Genomic DNA, 22270 nt, shown 5'->3' on the forward strand with positions numbered 1-22270 from the left:
CAATCCTGACTTTAGAATTTGCCCCAGTTTCTACCATCTTTTTTGGTATTCTGGGGGAAGAAAACACAAATACACACACACAGACACAGACACAGACACACACACACACACACACACACACACATCCATAGGAATTTATTTCAGCTATTTGCTAAAGAAAAGCTGTCTTCAGTTGCTGTTGTTTTCAGCATGCCACCTGACAGCATCTAGAAGCTTCCTTGGGGAAGCAGGGGAATTTGCTGGATTGCTAAACAGCCTTAGAAAATCTGCTGGGGACTCCATGGAAGGGTTTTATGAAGAAGGATAAAGAGAGTGCATTAGCGTTGCCTTGTTTCATGAAAAAGGGAACACACACAACAAAACTTGATTACAAAATCTCATTTTACAAACTCAAGGTGAGATGTACCACCCTGAGGCAATGGCCCACCCAGGGGACCTCCACCAGGTTCTAGAGCCTTCTGCTTCCTGTGTAAAAACCTGATTCAACTCCAAGGGCCAGGTTAGATAAAACCAGAAGGGTTTATATGCACAGCATTTAACTTTAAACATTTCTTTATGGAAATTTACAATGCACATCATTTACATATTCAATACCAGTGACAATTTACTTCTCCCATCTGAACAGGGCTTTCAACTATGCCACTTGAACTAAATTAATAAACAGTAATTACAGAATGTTGTGTGAGCTAGCTGTTGATGTTGAGCAGATTCTAATCAACACCTTCTTTTAAGGGCCAATTAAAGCTGAATGTATGCAATATAAACATCTTCGAGTATTTAGACATGAACCGCAGAACAAGGTAAAAAAAAAAAAAAGAAAAATTAAAATCTGAACAATTAGACTGGGGATGAGCCAGTCAAACCTGGAGAGATGGACCCTTTTCAGCTGGTCTCTAAGGTCATGTTAATTTCTTGAAATGATGAGGTTTTTGTGAAAAGAGGAGGGGCTCCAAAGACTAGTTAGGCCAAACCCCATCCGTTTTGAGATTTCTCCAACATCTTGTATTATTTTCCATATGCTTTAAGTTTTGTGGCATTTCTTTTTCAATTGCCTCAAACAGTTTTCTCCTTAGTTCATGTGCATCTCAGCGAAAATTTAATCTCCATATTTCTGACTCATTTGTGTATAAATCCTCCAAGTGTTGCTTGGTATTTAAGAAACCTTTCCCTCAGCCCCATCTTTGGCCATCCAGGAGCTACACAAGGCACAGAGTAGGCCCCAGGCCCCTCTATGGGACTTTACATCCCCAGTAAACAGAACATACACAAAGCACTAGCGAGAGGAATCAGAAGCTGTGGGGAGAAAAAGTCAGCCTCTCAATATCAATTGTCCTCAGAACCACTTGCCTCTGCTTCCTAACAAGGCAGCACCCTGAGCAGGCTTCATGCCTTTAGGAAAGGGAGTGAAAGGGAGACATTCCAGTAATGGTAAAAAGTACATTTCTGGATAATATACAAAACTGCAAAGACCCATGTGTGTGGCAGTGAATGGGTTTCTTCAATAGTTGGGAGAAACTGGTAACCATGTTTCTTCCAAAATAGGCATCTCTAAAGGTTGGAATGAGAACAAGGTGCCATAAATAATACTTTCTACAGAGGAGAAGATGGCACCCGTATGAAAGGATGAACCTAGTCCAAGTGGGCAGCTGAGGACACATTTGCACCCAAGGCTGCACCTCTACAGTGCCCTGCTTCCCTCGGGCCACCTCGCTCTTGCTTTCATAGGCACACACTTCAACTGTCTTTCCTTCCTCTTTTCTACCGAGATCTCCCTTTTCTCCCTCCTGGACTTGCCTCGACTCTGACTAGCCAAATACTAACCAATCTCAAGGCCAGCTTCATGCTTGTTTCTGCAGTGTCTGTCTCTCTGCCTCTGTCTCTCTCTTTCTCTCTCTCTCTTTCCCCTCCCTCCTTCTGTAATTTGTATTGTCTACAATTTAACCATAAATAGCTTTGCTGACTTTGGTTAGTTACCCACTCCATTTGCAGGTATGTTCATCCTTTCCATTACCCAGATTACAAACTGCCCAAGGACAGAGATTTTGTATTTACAGGGCTTTACCATAGCACTTATCATAGGACTGTTTATATGAGCAAGTGCTAAACGAATATTTGTTGGGTGAATATGAATGAAGCTTTCTTTAAAGTCAACAAAATGAAAGTCTCTGTTTGGATTCAAATATTTCCTCAATAAAATTTGGAAGTATAATGATAGCTTCTGTGCCAGGCATCAAATTTCAAGATAGTTCTTATTCACTAGTCAATAGTAGAGAGAATTATGGAGCTCTGGACTCAGGAGGGACAGGAAATTATTTTATCCCATAGTCCTGCCTCTGAAGAGGACTGTATGAAATACACTCTTGAAAAATAGTTGCTGAGTTTTGCTCTGTGTATAATCATAACCAAAGTAATAACAACAACAGTAATAATAATGCTCATTTATTGAGTGCTCATTGCAGGAAAGAAAGGGCCCCTCACTGCTGTCTTTCAAGCCTCTCTGACGCCTGGAAGCCACATTTCTGTGGGTACAAGCCAGGTGTGCCAAGGACTCATGCCACCAAGGAAGATGCCCAGGCTCCGTCATCTCTCATCTTTGATACACTAGACCATTTCCTCCCTTGTCTTTCTTCTCTTCACACTCCTACTGGTTCCTTGGACAATCTCAGCTGCTTCCCATAGCATCACCCAAAATTTCAGAAGTAGGAAGTGAGTCCTAGGATGGGATCTTAAGCCCTGTGCCTCTCCTGAGCTTTGGTTTCTTATGTCTAATCACATGTAGGTCATCTTCGCCTGTGCCACCCTGGTGTCACACAGCAACCTCAAACATCATGTGTCCCCAAATGAATCTCTGCTCTTTGCTATTAAAGCCATCTCTTTTCTCTCTTTTTATTTATAGATGGTCTCAGTACTCATCCTCCCACCTCTTCCAAAAATCTGAACTTTATCCTTGACAGTGTGGTAAGGAGGAAAGATGGGATTCGGGAGTCAAAAAGGACTGAATTTGAAACCCATCTCAGCCACTGACCAGCAGATCTGGGACTGAACAATTTTTTTAAATTTCCCTGAATATATTTTCTCACCTGAAAATGGAAATAGATTAACAAGGCTTAGACCTTCAAAAATCGTTGCTTCTTTTCTTTCTTTTTCTCTTCTCTTCTCTCTCCTCTCATTTCTATCTCTTCTTTTCCTTTCCCTTCTTCCCTCACTCCTCTCCCCCACTCCAAATCAATCACTGATCCTGTCAATCAAGCATCCTAGATAACTTCCCTCTTCTCTCCATCCCTGCTCTTATCATCGTCTCACTCACAAGAACTCTAAATCTGGTTTTTCTGCCTGTATTTCCTCCTACTCTAATCTATCCTGCTCTGAGCTGCCAGTTACATAAATACCTAACTCCCTTACATAAAACCTACCATTATTTCCCAGTTGCTTCCAAGAGAAAACCCCAACTCCTTGGCAATGCAGCCAAGACCCTTCATGATCTACCCTCAACTTACTTTTCCAGTCTATTTTGTTGTTGTTGTTGTTATTTAGTTGCTAAGTCGTGTCCAACTCTTTTGTAACGCCATGTGCTATAGCCTATCCCTTTTCCAAGGGATCGTCTCAGTAAAGAAACTGCCTGCAATGCAGGATACATGGGTTCGATCCCTAGTTTGGGAAGGTCCCCTGGAGGAGGGCAGGACAAATCACTCCAGTATTCTTGACTGGAGAATCCCATGGATAGAGGAGCCTGGCAGGATGCAGTCCACAGGTCTCAAAGAGTCAGACACAACTGAGCGACTAGTATGCACACACATACTATATATAGCCTGCCAAGCTTCTCTGTCCGTGGGAGTTTCCAGGCAAGAACACTCTAGTGGGTTGCCATTTTCTCCTCCAGGGGATCTTCCCAACCCAGGGATCGAAGCCTGCATTGGCAGGTGGTTTCTTTACCACTGAGCCACCAGGGAAAGCCAGTCTTTGATTTGCGGCATATTAATTACAAGATATTGAAGAAAGCAAAGTGCTCAGAGTCTGAGCCTTTAGTAGTACCTTCCTCATATAGCTGTTATAAAGATTAAATGACTGACATAAGACATATAGGTCAATGGAATTGAATTGCGAGTCCAGAAATAAATCCTTACATTTTTTATGGTCAATTGATTTTCTACAAGGATGCCAAGACTATTCAACAGCAAAAAATAGCCTTTCAACAAATGGTCCTGAAACAACTGAATATCCACATGCAAAAAAAAATGAAGTTGAACCCTTACCTCACATCGTATATAAAAATTAACTCAAAATGGAATTTAGACCTCAATATAAGAGGTAAACTATAAAACTCTTAGAAGAAAACATAGGACAAAATCTTCATGGACTTGCATTAGGAAATGATTTCTCAATGACATCAAAAGCATGAGATAAAACAAGAAGTAGATAAATTGGATGACATCAAAATTAAAGAATTTTCAGCTAGCCTCAAAGGACACTGTCAAAGGGAGAACACAACCACAGAATAGTAGAAAATATTTGCAGATCATATACCTCGTAAGGAATTTGTAAAGAATATATAAAGAACTCATAAAACTGAACAGTAAAAGGACAATAAAAAATAACCCAATTTAAAGATAGAGGATTTAAATATGTTTCTTTCTCCAAAGAAACACATAGATGGCCATTAAGCATACAATGCTTAACATCATTAATTATGAAGGAAATACAAGTAAAAACCACAATGAGATGCACCTTCACATCCACCAGGATGGCTAAAATAAAAGACAGGCAGTTATAGTTGGGCAGTTCTTTAAAAAATTAAGCATAGTTACCACATGACTCAACAATTTAACTTTTATATAAATATCCATTAGAATAAAAAATATATTTCCATACAATAACCTGTGCCAATGGTCATAGCAGCATTATTCATAATAGTCAACAAGTGAGAGCAGCATACATGTCCATCAGCTGATGAAGAAGCCAAATATGGCATATCCATACAATGGAGTATCATTTGGCAATAGAAAGAAAGATGCTACAACATGGATGAATCTTGAAAAGATGTTAAATGAAATAATACAGACACAAAAAGCCACATACTGAATTATTTGTTTGACATGTTCCAGATGGGCAAATCCACAAAGTTCAGTAAAGTAGTGGTTACTAGGGTGAGAGGGGTAAGAGGAATAGGGAGTCATTGCTGATAGGTAGGTGCTTCTATTTGGGGTGATCAAAATATTCTGGAATTAGATAGTGATGATGAGTATATAATTATATAAGTATATTAAAAGCACTGAATTATGCACTTTAAAGGAATTGATATGTGATATGTGAATTAATCTTAAAGCTGTTATAAAAAATTAAAATTAATTTAAAAAATTTTAGAAGATTATATGAGATACAGTGGTACACAGTGCTTACTCTTCTAACAGGAGCCTCTATTGTGGTTATATTGTTCTTATTCTGTTGTAATGTCCAGATTGCTTTAACATGAGCTCCTTGAAGATAGGGGCCACGACTTAAAACTTATATCTTGTTTACTTCTTTGCAGTCCCTGCAAAGATATTTGGCATAGAGAAAAAGATACATACCATAAAACTGTAGACAAATTAAAATGAATTAGTGAGTGAGCAAGTGAGGTTTGTACATTTTCAGCACCTCCGTATTACACTGGACTTTGGCCAGTACAATCTGCAAGAATGCTAACCGTTCCAAGGACCCTCCATCCTATTTACATCCCTGACCTTAGAGGGAGAGATAATAGGTAGCAAAGAGAGAAGAGTGAATCCTGGTGATAATCCTTCAGGCCTTACAAGGCATGACCCTTTCACTGAGTTTCTGTCTGTTGTCCTGCTTTAAAGTTCTTCAGAAATTAGCAAAGCCAAATTTCAGAATACAGAAAATCTCAGAGCTAATGAAAAGCCAAGTTTTTATTTATTTTTATTCTAAGTCACAACTTTCTCACAAAAAGTTGCCAAGTGTTCCTTCTGAGCTCTACGGAGATAATATAAGTTGCAATTTTATAATTCCAGTCTCTTTTTTTACACAGGATTCCACTCTCTCTTCCTGCTGCAATGAGAAATTGGCAATCAGTCATGGAATCTCTCCAACCAAGTCTGGATATGACCTAAAAATACATCTTAACACAGTATTCTGAGAATAGCAACCTGTCTGACTTACCTTAGCTGTATAATGCATGTGTGCGTGTGTGTTAAGTCGCTTCAGTTGTATCCAGCTCTTTGTGACCCATGAACCATAGCCCACCAGGCTCCTCTGTCCGTGGGATTCTCCAGGCAAGAATACAGGAGTGGGTTGCCATGCCCTCTTCCAAGGGATCTTCCCAACCCAGGCATCGAATCTGCATTTCTTACATCTCCTGAATTGGCAGGCAGCCACCCGGGAAGCCCAGCTGAATAACAAATCACCTAAAAGCTAAGTGACTTAAAATAACAACTATTTCTTTTGTTTCTTACTGTTCTGGGGGCTGACTAGGCCCAGCTAGATGTTTCTTCTACCCTATGTAACGATGCTTGGGTTGCGTTATCTGAAAGCTTAACTAGCTAGAATGTTTATGATGACTCATGCTGACAGCTGGTGCTGGCTTTCTGGGGGCAGTTCAGCTGGGCCATCAGCTGGAAAACCTCAGTTCTTCTCTTCCTGGTTCCTCTGTATCTGGTTAAAGCATATCAGAGGAGCAGCCTTGATTCAAGGGAAGATTTCACAATGGTATGACTATTCAGAGGAGTGATTCATTGAGGGACTCCATGTAACCAGCTCACACATAGTCTATAGGAACTGGAAAGGAAGATGAATTCTGTTTGCCATTCCTGAGACTTTGCTATACTTACCTGTTCTAGTCTGAAGCACATCACAGCTCGAAAACAGATGTGTGACAGGACACAGTAGCAGTGCTCTGTGCATGTCCTCCTTCCTGTCCCGTCACCACTAATCTCCACATATCCCTTGACAGACTCCTGTAACCCAATAGTGTTTGGAGTGCTTCTTCCACTCGTCGCCCATAGAGCTTTGAGAGAAAACCATTTCAGGTTGCCTCAGCCAAACCTTTGTTATTAATAGCAGTTCCTATTTCTGGAAGGCCAGGTGTTCTGCACCAAAAATACAGAGCAGAGACACCAGATAACCCCCTACTCAGAGACCGGGACCACTTGGGTCTCATTTGCTCTGGGGTAAATGGCAACTGAAAGCTGGAACCTTGAATAAGATGTAAGGGACACTGAGACTATATTGGCCAGAAGGCACCTTGCCACAGAGTTAGTGAATGGACTGCAGGAGTCTGTGAACCTCCAAAATTGCAGGTAAAATTGTGGATGTCTGTGTTTTTTTCTGGAAAAAGATCTATATTTCATCAGATGTTTTTTAATTGAGCTATAATGGACATAGCATTATATTAGTTCCAAGTGTATAATAAAATGATTGGTATTTGTATATATTGAAAATGGTCACCACAATAAGTCCTGTTAACATCCATCACCATACACACTTTTTTTCTTTTACAACTTTTTTCTTTTAATGAGAACTTTCAAGATCCAGATTATTAAAGGGGACTCTATATTTTGAAAAAGGCTAAGAACTTGATCTCGCATAGAATTATGTGATTACACTTTCCCCATCACTCAAAAGACCAACTTGCAACTTACCTGAAACCACATCTTCCCACCTTAGATGCAGAAGTGTAGGTTTAATCTGTCATATACATCACAGTTAGGAGCAATGCAGCTCAATTATTCTCCACTGCCTGGTCTTTTTCATGCCTCTGTTTCTGTCCTCTTGTCCTGCTTTTCTTTCCCTCTCCATATCCTTCCACTCATCTCCTAGTGATTCTGTTTTTAAAATATTTTAACCATATCCCTGGGCGTGACATTACCTATTTCTAACATTAAATGGGCTATAATAGATAGGACTTTACAACTAGAAGACATTGGATTACCTTCTATCCATAGGGTAACTCAGTCTGAGATAAGAACTAGTAGATTATGGACAAAAACTAGTGCACACTCCTAAGTGCCCTTTGTCTCACTCAGAGGTATGTTTTCCCTTTAACAACTATAAGAGCAGAGGCGACATGCTATAGTATCTTGTTTTGATTAAATTACTCCACTGGTGTCTTTCATCACTGTGGAAGTGCAAAAATTTCCCCCTTTAGTTTACAGTTTTCCTTTCCTTATATCCCAAATGCAACCAGGGGAGGGGAAAGGGTTGACTGACCCATTATACTGAATAATGGAGTTTCCTTATATGGATGCACCCACTCACAGCTATCATCAACTATTCTTGCCAACTCAATTCATCAAGCAACAAATGAGCCAGGCACTCCCCAGGTGAGCACAAAGAGGAAGAAAAACATTTTCTGCCTTCAAGTTGCTTGTAGTCTAGTGAGAGAGACAAAGGGGAACATAGATAAATAGGAAGAGGAGGAGGCAGTGGAGAATTAGACTCAAGTGTTAATATCATCAGAGTGAAAGTAGAACAGGGAATTTATTTTTATCTCCCACTTCTGCCTTCAACTCCTTCTAGGATCTTCTGCTCTTGATAGTTCTCCCCTGTTGCTTTTCTTAAATAAAGAAACCAAAAGAGTAAGAAGTAAAAGGAGAATAGCCTCTCACTCCAACGTCTTGTCTTTTTTTCTTCCAAGCATCTGTCTTCCTCCTTCTGTTCCTTGGCCCAGGCAGTAGACACTGGCCCATTGTGGTCTCTCCTGCTCTAGCTTTAAGTCTAACCCTCCATCACTTCACCCCTCAGACCCCCTTTGGCTCAAGAATCTGTGCTGATCAGCTCACATGTCTACTCTCTGTGCCGGGCCTTAGTGATACAAGGATGAATCCAATCATCATTCAGAGAGAGCTTGTTTACAAAACTCTCCTTCTCCTGGGGATCTATCTCGCCTGCATCTTATGTTCCTTTTTTATTTCTCCCACTCTCTCTCCTTGGACTATTTTTATTTCTATCTCAAGTGCTGTTAGAGGCCTCCTATGAGAAGGAAATTATCTATAATGGAACAGGAACATTAAAAGCCTCAGTTTCCTTGGAAATTATTGAACTCATGAGGGGTTCACATTAGGTTTTGAATTTTGAGAACTAAGTTATAGGAAATTTTGTTTTTCTAACAAAATTATTTTAACATTTGTTCTCTCTAGCTCTTCTTTGGATTTTGTTCTTAAACCTCAAGCTGTTATAATTTTCTGTAAGCTCCAGTCAACGCCAGATTCTGAAGGAAAGGCTCTTCAGATTTCTGAATGTGAACTAAATCTGTCCCAGGTAGGAAGCCTGGAAGTAGCTGGTGCCCACATCTGCGTGTGTGTATGGGACAGGGTGTGGCTGAGAGGACTCAGCTGATCTATGTGGTCAGCTGGGGTATGGCACAAGCTCAAGAGACCACTAACAAGAGTTATCAGTTCTCACTCATTCATTTATTCACGTAAATACATTCTGAGTACCTACTATGTATTAAGCACTAAGATGGATGTTGGGATTATAATGATGAACAAGACAGACACAGTTCCTTCTTTGATGGACTCTTTAGTCCAGCTGGGAATATGAACAATCAAATATGCACTGGAATTCTGATAAGGTGTCCCGCACCTATGACAGTGCTGACCATGTGCTGGGCCCTGTGTCAGGTGTGCTGTAGTTCTTATCTTCACTTAATGTTCCTAACATTTTTATTCCGCTATAGCTCAGTGATAAAGAAAAGTGAAAGTGTTAGTCACCCAGTCGTGGTGTCTGACTCTGAGACCCCATGGAATGTAGCCCGCCAGGCTCCTCTGCCCATGGAATTCTCCAGGCAAGAATACTGAATCTGTCTGCAATGCAGGAGACACAGGAGACTCGGGTTCCATCCCCGGGTCGGGAAGATCCCCTGGAGGAGGAAATGGCACTCCAGTATTCTTGTCTGGAAAATTCCATGGGCAGAGGAGCCTGGTGGGTTACGGTCCATGGGGTCGCAAAACAGTGGGACATGACTGAAGCAGCTGAGCACACACACATGAGCTAAGCATTATTATTCCTCCTTCACTTTACACTGGAGTAGCAAAATAAGTCACCTCAGTTCCCAGAGCTCTGAACCCTGGTCTGTCTGACTCCACAACCAGAGGTCTTATGCCCACACCACACCATCTCACATAAAACCAGAAAGTGGCACCACGCTGATGTCATAAACCCACTGTTGTTAGGACCCGGAAAGGATAAAACAAAGCAGCCTTTGCAATGTCTCAAGCTACTCGTCTGCAGGGTGGTCTCTTAGGAGAATTAAGAATAAAATAACAACATGCTTTCAAAAGGTTATTCTCTATGACCCAAACTGTTTTCTAGTTCTATGAGTGAAAAGAATCTCTGCAAAACGAATAAAAATGATAAAAGAATTGTTTTAAAAGAAGATTCTCACTCATTTTCACAAAGGCTGTATTCATATTTCCAGGGCTTTGTCAGAAACTCAAGGCTAAAAAGAAAAAATAAAGTCTAGCTCCCCTTCTTAAGAGGAAAAAAGAGAGAGAAAGAAGAGACTCTACATAAAAGCACAGTTTAAAAATTCTATCTCCGGCCAAGGTTAGCAGACTGCCCAGGTCTAGACAACCCCACTGGAACCCAAAATTTGTAAATGCCCCATGGCTCACTCCCTGGAGTGTGAGGGGACGAATTCCTACAGCTGTTATCACCATTTAGCGGCTCAGAGGAAAGCAGCTATTCTTTGACTTTTCCTGGGAAGATTTCTTTTACTAACAAAAAAGGATAAAAACTTAATTCTTGCAAAAAGAAGAGGTCTTGAGAAAGTGGACCTAAAAAAATAATCCACTCTGACAAAAGTTGCTTCATAAAGAATTTCCCAGCGCACATGTATTTGTAGTTGTACATGATATCTTAACTGGTGCATAGACTGCTTATAGGAATGCTCATATTCTGATTCCAGCTTTGGAATAACCAACATGATGGGGTTTTGCAAGTCATTTCACTTTCCTGGGCCTCAGTTTCCTTTTTCTATAAAATGAGAATGTTTGGACTTTATAGTTCTTCAGCTCTAATACCCCGTGACTGTGGCCCATGAACCCAAACTAGATAGTTGCTTATCCTGATGATCTTTCCAACAGATGCATTCCCATGGGAAGCCAGACTCTCTGAGCATTTATAGCAAGCCATATTTATATCAGTGGGTGGTCACCCAGCTTTGACAGCCTCTTTCATGCCAAGAGAAGTTTGAGATAGGGAAAAACTCAAGAGAAAACTAGGGTGAAAGATGGTTTGAGTAACTTTCTGACCTGGAAAACAACGAGGTTCATATCAACTGCGTCTAAAGATGAGGAAACTATATATAATGATCTATGTCATGAGGATAATATTTTTAAGATATCAATCCTCTGTATACCTTTTACCTCTTCTTCTAAACTATGTTTCATAGCAGCCACTCTGTATCTTGATCACAAAGGATGTAGAGAAAAATGAATGTCACTTCAGGCAGGAGGAAGCAATGCTGTGTGTTGGGGAGAGGGGGAGAAGGAGGGGTCCTCCCACCAGAGTGAAAAGGAAAATTAAAATCTGTCCTTCTATCCCCCTTTGGGTTGTGGGAAGCAGAAGGGGACAAAGGGAGAGGATAAATGATGAGTCACGCATGCTGTGAACAGTTTCTCTGAGCCAAAGTTCTTCACAGTTAGTCACTGCTGCACAAGTTACTACAAACTTAGCAGCTTAAATCACGTGCATTTATTATCCCACAGGGTCTTTCCTTAAGCATCTCACAGGGCTGTAATCAAGATGTCACAAAGCTGTGTTCTCATTTGAAGACTTTCTAAGGAGGAATTCACTCAGGATTCTTGCTTCTTATTGACCCTTATAGTCCCTCCAGCCCATCAGATTCTAGAATTCACCCACAATTCCTAGAGTTCATCTATAATTCCCTGCCATTATCAACGTGGCCATGGCCATTTCATCAAGTCAGCAAGAAAAGCCTGTAGAATGATCTACCAGCAAGATGAAGTTTTATATAATGAAATACAGTCACAGGGCTGCCCACCCACATGCAAGAAGAGGAGGTTATCCAAGGGCATGAAAACCAGGAAGAGGGAGTCATAGGAGGTCACCCTAGAGTCTGTCAGTCACAAATACCGAAAGCAAAGAGGCCCTTGTCTGAATCTCCCGGGAGGGATTGTCTTGCAGAGTATGGCCCCCACCCCATGCCAGCATATGATGGCCATAGCAGGGCAAAATCATGGTTAAGCTTTGAGAGGGACTGAGTTATGTTTCCTGGAGTTTCCCTCCTTATATAGAAAGTGTTCAAAAGTTCCTGGATGCTCTAGAGAAGGAACTGAAAGTGACTGACCTATGGGGCAGTTAGTTCACCAGAGGAGTCCTCAGGGTAGAGCAAAATGGCCCTGCAGACAAGGGTAGCCAGGCCAGTGAGCAAGGGGGGAATCACAGCCAGACCTTGGCGGGCTACAGCACCAGCTGGGTCAAAAGAGAGGCCCTAGGGCCAATACCAAGCTAAAGGAGAAGAATCTCAGGTTTCTTTTTTTTAAATGATATACAGTTTATTTTTTCAGTAATAAAAAAGTTCTAGAATTAGACAAATGATGATGGTCATACATTTTCAGTATACTAACTACCAGTGAATTGTATGCTTTAAAATGATGAATTTTATGGTATGTGAATCATATTTTCTTTTTTTTTTTTTTTTCAGGATGGGGAACACGTGTACACCCGTGGTGGATGCATGTTGATGTATGGCAAAACCAATACAATATTGTAAAGTAAAAAAAAAAAAAAAGAATCTCAGGTTTCTAACAGCTGATGCCAGCCTAGCAAGCACTAACAATACAGGCTAAAGACAAGATCCAATGAGGCCGGTGAAGACTCAAAGAGCAGCCAAGGGCCTGCATGAAGACCGTCGGGACCACACCCCATTGCTATGGCAACAGAGGAGACTCCCCCATCTCCCAGCTTGAGGAGGAAGATTTGAAAACCTGAGCATTTACCTGAAAGAGATCATTTTAAACCAAAGGAGATTGACATATTGTTAATTGGCTCATTTAAAGTTCACATTTGTTTCTCTGCTTACCCCAGGGCTGAAGGTTCTTGAAAAAAATTCAGTCAGTTATAGAGAAATAAAGAAATTACACTTTCTTTGTACAATTGGATTGTGTGAGTAAATTTGTAATCCTGCTACACCTGCTATGTAACAGACACTATACACATATGTTTTCATAGCATTCTCCCACAATCCTATGAGGTAAGTGTTATTATATTCCCATTTTACAAATGAAGTTGAAACTCTGAGAGGTTAAGTAATTTACGCAAGGTCACACAGCTGGTAAGTGGAAAAGTTTGTGCGGAACCCAGAATTCTCTAATTCTTATGCTCTATTCACTGTACCTCTGTGTTAGTTGGAGTAAACCAAGTCCTGTAACAGGCATTCCCCAAATCTCAGAGGCTTTGCACAATAAAATTGTGGTTCTCACTCACTTCACAGTCCAGTGCAGGTTGGTGAGGGAGGGTTTGCTCTGCATAATCTTTGGGAGACTCGGACTTTTTCCATCCTCTGGTTCCACCCTCTTCTAAACTCTCAGCATCCTTTCCACTCAGCCAGAAAATGAGAAACCACTGAGGGTGTGTAGGGTGATTTTACGGGTCAGCCTAGAAACAGCACACGTCACTTCTGCCAACATCGATGGCCAGAACTCGGTGACATGACGCCACCTGACTGTCTTCCCAGGTGACTCTGCAGAGTCCACCTGCCAGTGCAGAGACTCGGCTTCCATTCCTGGGTCAGGAAGATCCCCTGGAGAAGGAAATGGCAACCCACTCCAGTATTCTTGGCTGGGAAATCCCATGAGCGAGGAGCCTGACAAGCTGCAGTTCATGGGCTTGCAAAGAACTGGACATAACTGAGTGACTGAGAATGCATGCACACCACAACTGCACAGCAGGCTTGGAATGCATAGGTGTGTGGCTGAAAGATGAAGATGTGGGATTTGTGAACACACAGGATACTTTGCCACAATCCCATAAACTCATAACCTAAAAGATGTATATGAAATCTTTCCTACCTCCTTCAGTTCAGAAGAGCCGGATTTTCCCATCATTATCTCTCAAGGTCAAATTCAGAAAATTAATTTGATAATAAAATGTTAAAGATAGTAGATGCAGCCAGAAAACTTCACATGTGTCTTCATGATACTCTAAATTTTGCAAGAGAATTTTGCAGTGAGTTATCTATGATCTCTTTTGGTTTTATATAAAGGAATCCAGAAGCTGAGGTCCATGAGTGACATGTCCTCTGAGTTGTCTGTAGGAAGAAAGTGAGCAGAGGACTGGAGTGGGGGTGCCATTGCCTTCTCCGGATAACTTTGAGCGAGTTAGTTAACTTCAGATCCTCCATCTTCTTATTTATAAAATAGATTTAATAATAGTACTTATAAGCTTGTTATAAAGATTAAATGAAGTCTGTAAAGCACTTAGCACAGGACCTGACATAGAATAAGTTCAGTGATGACAATTCTTACAAATAATTTTTCATGTAAAGTCCCAAGCATAGATCCAGATACACAGAAGACAATAAATCATAGCTACAACACTTTTAACACAATACTTCCCCTTAGAAAATGTAAAAACAAAGTGAAAAAAAAATAAGGGACATAGGTTGCTAATAAAGAGTGGAGTGATTTTTTTTTTTTTACAAAGCTGAGGATAGGTAGAAAAACTGAATGAGTAAATAAACAAAAGAATGGGGTTATTCATGGGCCTAGAGACCATGGATTGGAGAAGGCAATGGCACCCCACTCCAGTACTTTTGCCTAGAAAATCCCATGAACGGAGGAGCCTGGTAGGCTGCAGTCCATGGGGTCGCTAGAGTCGGACACAACTGAGCAACTTCACTTTGACTTTTCAATTTCATGCATTGGAGAAGGAAACGGCAACCCACTCCAGTGTTCTTGCCGGGAGAATCCCAGGGACGGGAAGCCTGGTGGGCTGCCATCTATGGGGTCGCACAGAGTAGGACACGACTGAAGCGACGCAGCAGCAGCAGCAGCAGAGACCATGGATAGACACACCTGGGACCAATTCCATGCTCAGATATAGGTATTACCATATAAGAGGAAAAGCTGAGAGCTCTGGTATGACTCAGTGGGCCTCATTCTAGAAGCAGGGCACTGCTTTCAGACAGGAGCAATAAAATGCACATGACACTCGGAAGCCAGAAAACACACCATCATGTTACCAGCTTTACTAACCCAGTCCACCCATATCCGTGTCCTTTGGGAATGACCATCCAGCCCAGGACCAGATGTAGGCAGACAGCCAACACAAAGGCCCAGGAGGAGGGCAATGCTCTAGCTGGGGCTTTTGCTTTTTAAACCAACTCCCACATATCATCTAACAGGAAACTGTATGGTGTCCAGTTGTGCAAGGTTCTGCATTAAACAGAAAAAGAGAATAGCATATATGTTAGCATATAGCTCCTGCCCTCAAGCACCTTGGGATCTAAGACTTATCAGGCAACCCTTTTTCTAACAGCTCTTCCATTGGGCAGTAAGATCATATGGCAATTTTGTCAACTCATGTTTTATCTTCTTAATATAAAAGCCAATTCCTTCAAATTATCCTTTAGAGGCAAAAGAGAAAGAAAAAAAAAAAAACCTACAATAACTTCTGCAATCTAAACTGGCTAATTTCTCAAATGAATAATTTGGATCTTAGACATGAAATCATTTGGAAAAGAACTTCTATTTTAAGTAATTTCATTCTATACCTTTCAACCCCAATGGATGCCAATGTCACAAGACCTCATGCTTATCCCATCTGCAAGATGTCGTCTAATACAACCATTCAAACTGAGGAGAAGTCTGGGACTAATAGCAGGACAGGTTTTCCTTCCAGTTCTGAAAAGAAAGGGGCAGGACAAGGGTGAACTGTAGCTGGGTCAATCCTTTTAACCTAAGCAAATAGATCCTTGTGGGTGAATGCTCAGAATTTTAGATATTAATACAGAAATGTTATCTGGAGGCTAGATGAACCACCCATCTCCAAAACACTTGAGAACAAAGACTGCATCTTCCAACAAAGATGTGATTATATTTTAATCTGTCTTTAATGATCATCATAATAAACATAAATCGCCATGATATGGTATTTTTGTGGAAGCAAATATCAATAGCAGACGTGTCAGACATATGCCGGAGAAGGCACTGGCAACCCACTCCAGTACTCTTACCTGGAAAATCCCATGGGCAGAGGAGCCTGGTAGGCTGCAGTCCATGAGGTTGCTAGGAGTTGGATACGACCGAGCAACTTCACTTTCACTTTTCACTTCCATGCATTGGAGAAGGAAATGGTAACCCACTCCAGTGTTCTTGCCTGGAGAATCCCAGGGACGGGGAGCCTGGTAGGCTGCCATCTATGGGGTCGCACAGAGTCAGACACGACTGAAGCGACTTAGCAGCAGCAGCAGACATATGCACTCACAGAGGTTAGGACTGTGCTTCAAATTCTGACTCTCTCATTTACTACCTCGGTGACCTTGACTCAACTCTGCACCTCAGGTTACTAATCCACAAAATAGCAATAATAACATCACCTATCTCAGAGGGGTGAGATTCAATGATTGGTGTAATTCCGGTAAACAACTTAATATAGTATCCAACACATAATCAGCACTTTTCCTCAGTTATCATTATTGTCAGACAAAGCAGCATAAGTTGTTTAAAAAAGCACCATTATCTCTCTTCCATCTCACCTTTCTGACCCTCTCCAGACTCTTGAGATATGAAAAAGAAATGTTTTCTACATAAGCAGCTATGAAATACTTTTCTAAGATCTTGGAATCTAGAATCCACTAGACTTGATCTTAAGCCCACTGCTAGCCATATGACCCTGACAAGATGCTCAACCTCTGTAAGTCTCAGTTTAGGGATTCCCTGATGGCTCAGACGGTAAAGCATCTGCCCAAAATGCAGGAGACCTGGGTTCAATCCCTGGGTTGGGAAGATCCCCTGGAGAAGGAAATGGCAACCCACTTCAGTACTCTTGCCTAGAAAATTCCATGGATGGAGGAGCCTGGTGGGCTATAGTCCATGGGGTAGCAAAGAGTCTCAGTTTACTTATCTGTAATGTAGGGATAGTACCAGTAACTTTTCAGGAAGAATTTGTATTGATAAATGAATTTCTACACTAGGGCATTCAGCACAGTCAATACTATTAATGTTATTAATATTAATGTTATTACAGTAATAAGCTTCACCTCTCTGGCTTCAGGATCCTTTTCTCTAAAATAAAGGACTTGGAGTAGATTAACCCTAAGATCCCCATCAGCATTAATGTTTTTGAAATTTCTAAATCTATTGCCACTTGACAGATGCAAACACTGAGTCACAATTCACGGATGACAAACGCAATGGTTTCCCAGACCATTACCCTCATAACTAGACTCTAAATACTTTATCCTATTTTAATTTATTGGCCTACAAGAGGCCTGGGCCTTTTGAATGTTCAGCTGGAATGTTAATTATGGGAAATTCCAGAATTCGTGGCCTAGAGACAAGTTCTCATTTACTCTGTTCCCTGGCACTGGGTACCTTCTTGCCTTGCCTTCAGAACACCAGCTTACTTTCCAAAGCACATGAAACCCCAGCCAGATGGCAATGCCGCCTGGTCCTCGCTGCGCCGGGCCCTTCCAGCCCTGCCAGTCCTCAGAACCCCATCCCCAAGCTTGTGTATCTGCTTCCCACCCCTTCCTTACTCCAACCCTAACTCTCAAAGGTGGCTCTAAAGAAAGCCTTCTTTTATACAACTTCCAGAAACACACTCTAAACCTTTTTCTGGACCTGAGCCAGTACTAACCAGGAAGAACTACAGGTTCGCTTGTTCCTTATCAGATTTAAACACCATCTATTTGTTGGAAAGAAATCATTTTTTGTTTGCCCAAGTTTTGCTTTGCTCATCTCAAAGGCAGTGGCATTTCACACACTGTAACAGTGCGTTGCATCAGCTAACTCACTCGGCAGCTTGTTTGAGGTCTCTCCCCGCTCCAGGGGATGGATCACAAAGCCTGGGCTCCTGGAGACACCGGCTGAGCTGGGTTCCTGTTTTGCCTGCCCTGCCGCCTGCCTGACTTCAGACATGAACATGATCAGAGAAAGGCTGTGGTGCTCTGTAGTGAGAGGCTCTACACCTCTGCTTAACAATAGGAGGCTCGAGCAGACTGAGGTGCTGGGTGTTTAAAGAAGGGTGAGGGAGCAGTAGGAGTAGTCAGAAGATGAAGAAACAAACAAACAAAAAACCCTCAGCCTTCCAGCTCCCTGACTCACCATATTCTTCTAGGCAGTGATCTTCAGGCCCCAAGGGTAATCTCAAGGGGCAGGATCATTTTCAAGGGCAGAGGCACTAATTAACCCCGTGTGGGTGGATCAATGGGGAGACAGGGATCAGGCATCTCACACTCAGTTCCTTCGAGTGAAGAGAGGATGGGAAGGCAGATGGCGTGCACCAAGCTTGCCCCAGAATGAACTGAGTGACTGATGCCTTAAGAAACCCATGGACTGTAGTATCATAAACTGTATGACTTTCACAGATCCTTTCAGTCTACCTTCATTTTACAGGGGGAAAAAATGAGCAGGCATTCAGGGATCAAAGGATTTTTTTTTTAGGTTATATGGTCAGTTCAGCCTAAGAAAGGATAGGATGGCTAGCTCCTGAACCCCACCACACACCTCTCCTTAGGAGGTCACTGTGGGTCTGTTCCGAGTGGGTCAAGAATCATCAGGGTTTGAGGCATTGGCCTGGCATGAGCAAGTGGGCCTGCTTACCTTCCTTCCTGCAGGGAACCCATGCCCTCAACAAGTGAAAGAGAATTTTGCTAGGACACCAGCCAGAGTCTTGGAAGCCTTCACTTTTCTCCTCCAACAACTCAACTCCCAGAGAGTCAAGCAATCTGCCTAGTGTAGCAGAAAGCCATGTCCGTTTTTATTTGGAGCTATTTAATACGTATTAGCAACATGCCAAGCACTGTTCCATGATCCCCAAGAGCCTTCCTCCCCACTTTGGACTGATTTATGCTAAAACAATTACATACCCCGGAGTTTCACTCCAACACCAGCTGTGAGGTTCACCCCATGGGACCCTGTGATAAGTCAAAGTGGGAGATCTGCCTCTCCTTGGCATTTGTCAGATTAGGCACCCTGGGTGACCTCCAAGGCAGATCAGCTCGTTGTCGAGTTTGCAAGACACGCATCAGGCGTGCCTGAGGTTTCAGTGCTCTGTAGTAAGAAGCGAGAACGCAACCCTCAAAGTTTACCCAGTTCAAGAGAAACCAGCTCCCCAACTCAAAGGCACTCTCTGGTCCCAGTGGAGGACACTGATGGAGGCCCTGGGCCCTCAAACTCTATTAAGGCAGAGGCCACGCCAGTCCACCTGTGCATTTCTACTCCTGCAGCGTGAACCAGGTGCATCTCAAGAATCAGTGGTGCTATTTCTTAGACTCCTCACTTCAAATTTCCTTGTTGATATAATTATGTAATTGTGGTCATTATTATGTAACCTGATGAAATATGAACCCGGGGGGCGAAAAAAAAGGTTGTTTCTATGAAAATGAAGTAGAATTATCTGGAAAGAAGTGGTAAGGGCAGTTACTAAAAAGAATTACTGCCTAATGAGGTATAGGCAAGACAAATGTAAAGGACTGGGGCAAAAGAGTAAAAATCCACAACAGCTCTGATTCAGACAGCTTCACAGGGGTCTTTCAATCAGTGTCACACTTTGAAGGAACCTCAGGTGGAATTCACAGCTACTGGGTTGTGGGCGTGACCCATAGAAAATGGTGGGAGAACTCCAGTCAGCGGACTTCTATTCAAAGGAAGAGCCTTGGCCCTAGATATTGTTAAAAAAAAAAAAATGGTACTTAAAAGTACATTTATCATGTTAAGATAAAATTAAAACATTCAAGGTATAAATGTATGTTTGTCTATAATTCTAACTGATTTTTTCAGGTAGCCAACTACTGGTCTGAAAAGAGAGCTTCTATTGTACTAGGAGATAAATATACCAACTTACAAATGGTTTAGAGGACGAATCAGACAAAAGAATGTGCTAACACAAACCGGAAAGACTTTCACCTCCTTAATAAAGGGGTCTTCTTTCTTTCATTCCTCCCTTTGCCCCATTGTTGAGTTTACCAATATCCTGACGCACCTCTGTGAAGACCCCATAGCAGGTGCTGGGAATGTGGCAAAAAGCAAAGGGAATGAGACATCCCCACGGGGCTCATTTTCCAAGCAGTCCCTCCTCCAGCTTGAGCTCCCACTTTCCCCTCCACCTACCACCTTAGCCAGACACCTCCTTTGCCAACTGGGACCCCTTAACTTTGCTTCTTCTGTGTCCTTTACCTGGAACCCTCTACCTCCAACCTCATTCTTCCCAGCCTTCCCATCCCATATGCCACCTCTTCTTCAGAGTCTGCTCTGGTCTCCCCAGGCAGATGTGACCTCTTCCCACTGCAGTTCCCACAGCATTTTGTTTGTTGCTCCTGTATCAATTTACAAATTTCTACCATCGACTTAATCCCTTTCCTGATTTTTAAGACCACTTAGGTCAATGACTGAGACTCCTTCATTTTGGCATCTCCACAGTGTCTGGCCCAGGATTTTTTTTTTTTTCTTATAAATGTTAATTTCTGCTTTGGTTACCTAAGTCTTACATATAAAGATTAACTAAGCATAGGAGATGATCAAGGAAAAAAATACCTATTAACAGGTTATGAATGTGTTTTCTTATCCCTCAGATACACATTTAATTGACTATGCAAACTTCAAAGCATCTTTTATTCACCAGCTAGTTTGCAAGTAATACAATGAGATCTGCTAAAAGGAAAATTCTTTTGGAAGTTTTATTTGTTTGGGAAACTTGCATTCTATGGAGATTTTCTTTCCTGCTGGAAAACATCTGGATATAAAATGAAGAAATTAACTTTTTCCTCATATTTCTAGAAATATTATTCTTCCAGGGGTTTTGTTTATTCTCACATGCCCAGATGGAGAGGTAAGGGACTAGCAAGTATGTGATACATCTTTGGAAAGTTGACAATTCTAGAAGCATCATTATAAGGGCTGTGAATCTGTCTTGTCATAACCCAAGCAACTGTAAATAAGATTGACCTAAGGAATTACTCAAGATAGCCATTTCAAATCACTATAACCTTTAGCCCTACAAACCAAACACACCTATAGGTGCCCAGAATTGCATGTCTATAAAATATAATCATTTCAAAAGATAATAATCACAACTCAATACTGTTCTTTATGTTGTTAATGAGAGTTGGTCAGTTACCATGCTGATCCAAGCTGTGTCTGCACAACTTTGGCTAATGTTCTTGCTTTGTGTGCTATGCAAGTAAATTATGCTAAGGCAGATGTTAGTTGACCTGCCTTTATAAAGGACTTGGAGGGAAGCAGGGTCACACAATAGAAAGATCATGGGCCAGGGGGCCAGGCAGCCCAGGCTAACATCTGGCCCTGCTCCTTGTGAGCTATGTAACAAACTGGCAGAGATAGTTTTCTCATCTGCTACATGAGGAAAGAATATTTATTTATCAGGTGTGTGGTGAGAAATAAACCAGATACTGTAGGCAATGCCTATACCTAGAAGATAGCTATGGATTCTGAGTGAATTCCTTACTTTGACTGACACTTGTTGCTCATAAAGTATTTGCACACTCAACTCATTTGAGTCTCCTAAACTCTTCGTGAGAGAGGCAAGATAAGGTCTACAGGTTGAATTGTCTGACATGGCTAATAATTGACTATTTTGGCCCACTAAAATGGATTACGGATCCACCTAACATTAGTCCCTCGGAGAAGACAATGGCCCCCACTCCAGTACTCTTGCCTGGAAAATGCCATGGATGGAGGAGCCTCGTGGGCTGCAGTCCATGGGGTCGCTAAGAGTCAGACACGACTGAACGGCTTCACTTTCACTTTTCACTTTCATGCATTGGAGGAGGAAATGGCAACCCACTCCAGTGTTCTTGCCTGGAGAATCCCAGGGAAGGGGGAGCCTGGTGGGCTGCCATCTACCGGGTTGCACAGAGTCAGACACGACTGAAGTGACTTAGCAGCAACGTTAATCCCATCTTGAAAGTGAAAGTCGCAAAAAGTGTCCCACTCTTTATGACCCCATGGACTATACAGTCTCTGGAATTCTCCAGGCCATAATACTGGAGTGGGTAGCCTTTCCCTTCTCCAGGGGATCTTCCCAACCCAGGGATCAAACTCAGGTCTCCCACATTGCAGGTGGATTCTTT

The 22270-nt window shown here is 41.9% G+C and overlaps 1 long non-coding RNA gene across 1 annotated transcript; it reads left to right on the forward strand.

Annotated features, from left to right (window-relative positions):
* Window positions 1-6311: 6311 nt before the first annotated feature.
* LOC113889659 lies at window positions 6312-13113 on the forward strand. Its single transcript, XR_003510314.1, has 3 exons — window positions 6312-7292; window positions 9132-9252; window positions 12662-13113. It is a non-coding gene; the product is annotated as an uncharacterized LOC113889659 (long non-coding RNA).
* Window positions 13114-22270: the final 9157 nt, after the last annotated feature.

The sequence above is a fragment of the Bos indicus x Bos taurus genome, chromosome 3 (genome assembly GCF_003369695.1).
Source record: "Bos indicus x Bos taurus breed Angus x Brahman F1 hybrid chromosome 3, Bos_hybrid_MaternalHap_v2.0, whole genome shotgun sequence".
Lineage (NCBI taxonomy): Eukaryota > Metazoa > Chordata > Mammalia > Artiodactyla > Bovidae > Bos > Bos indicus x Bos taurus.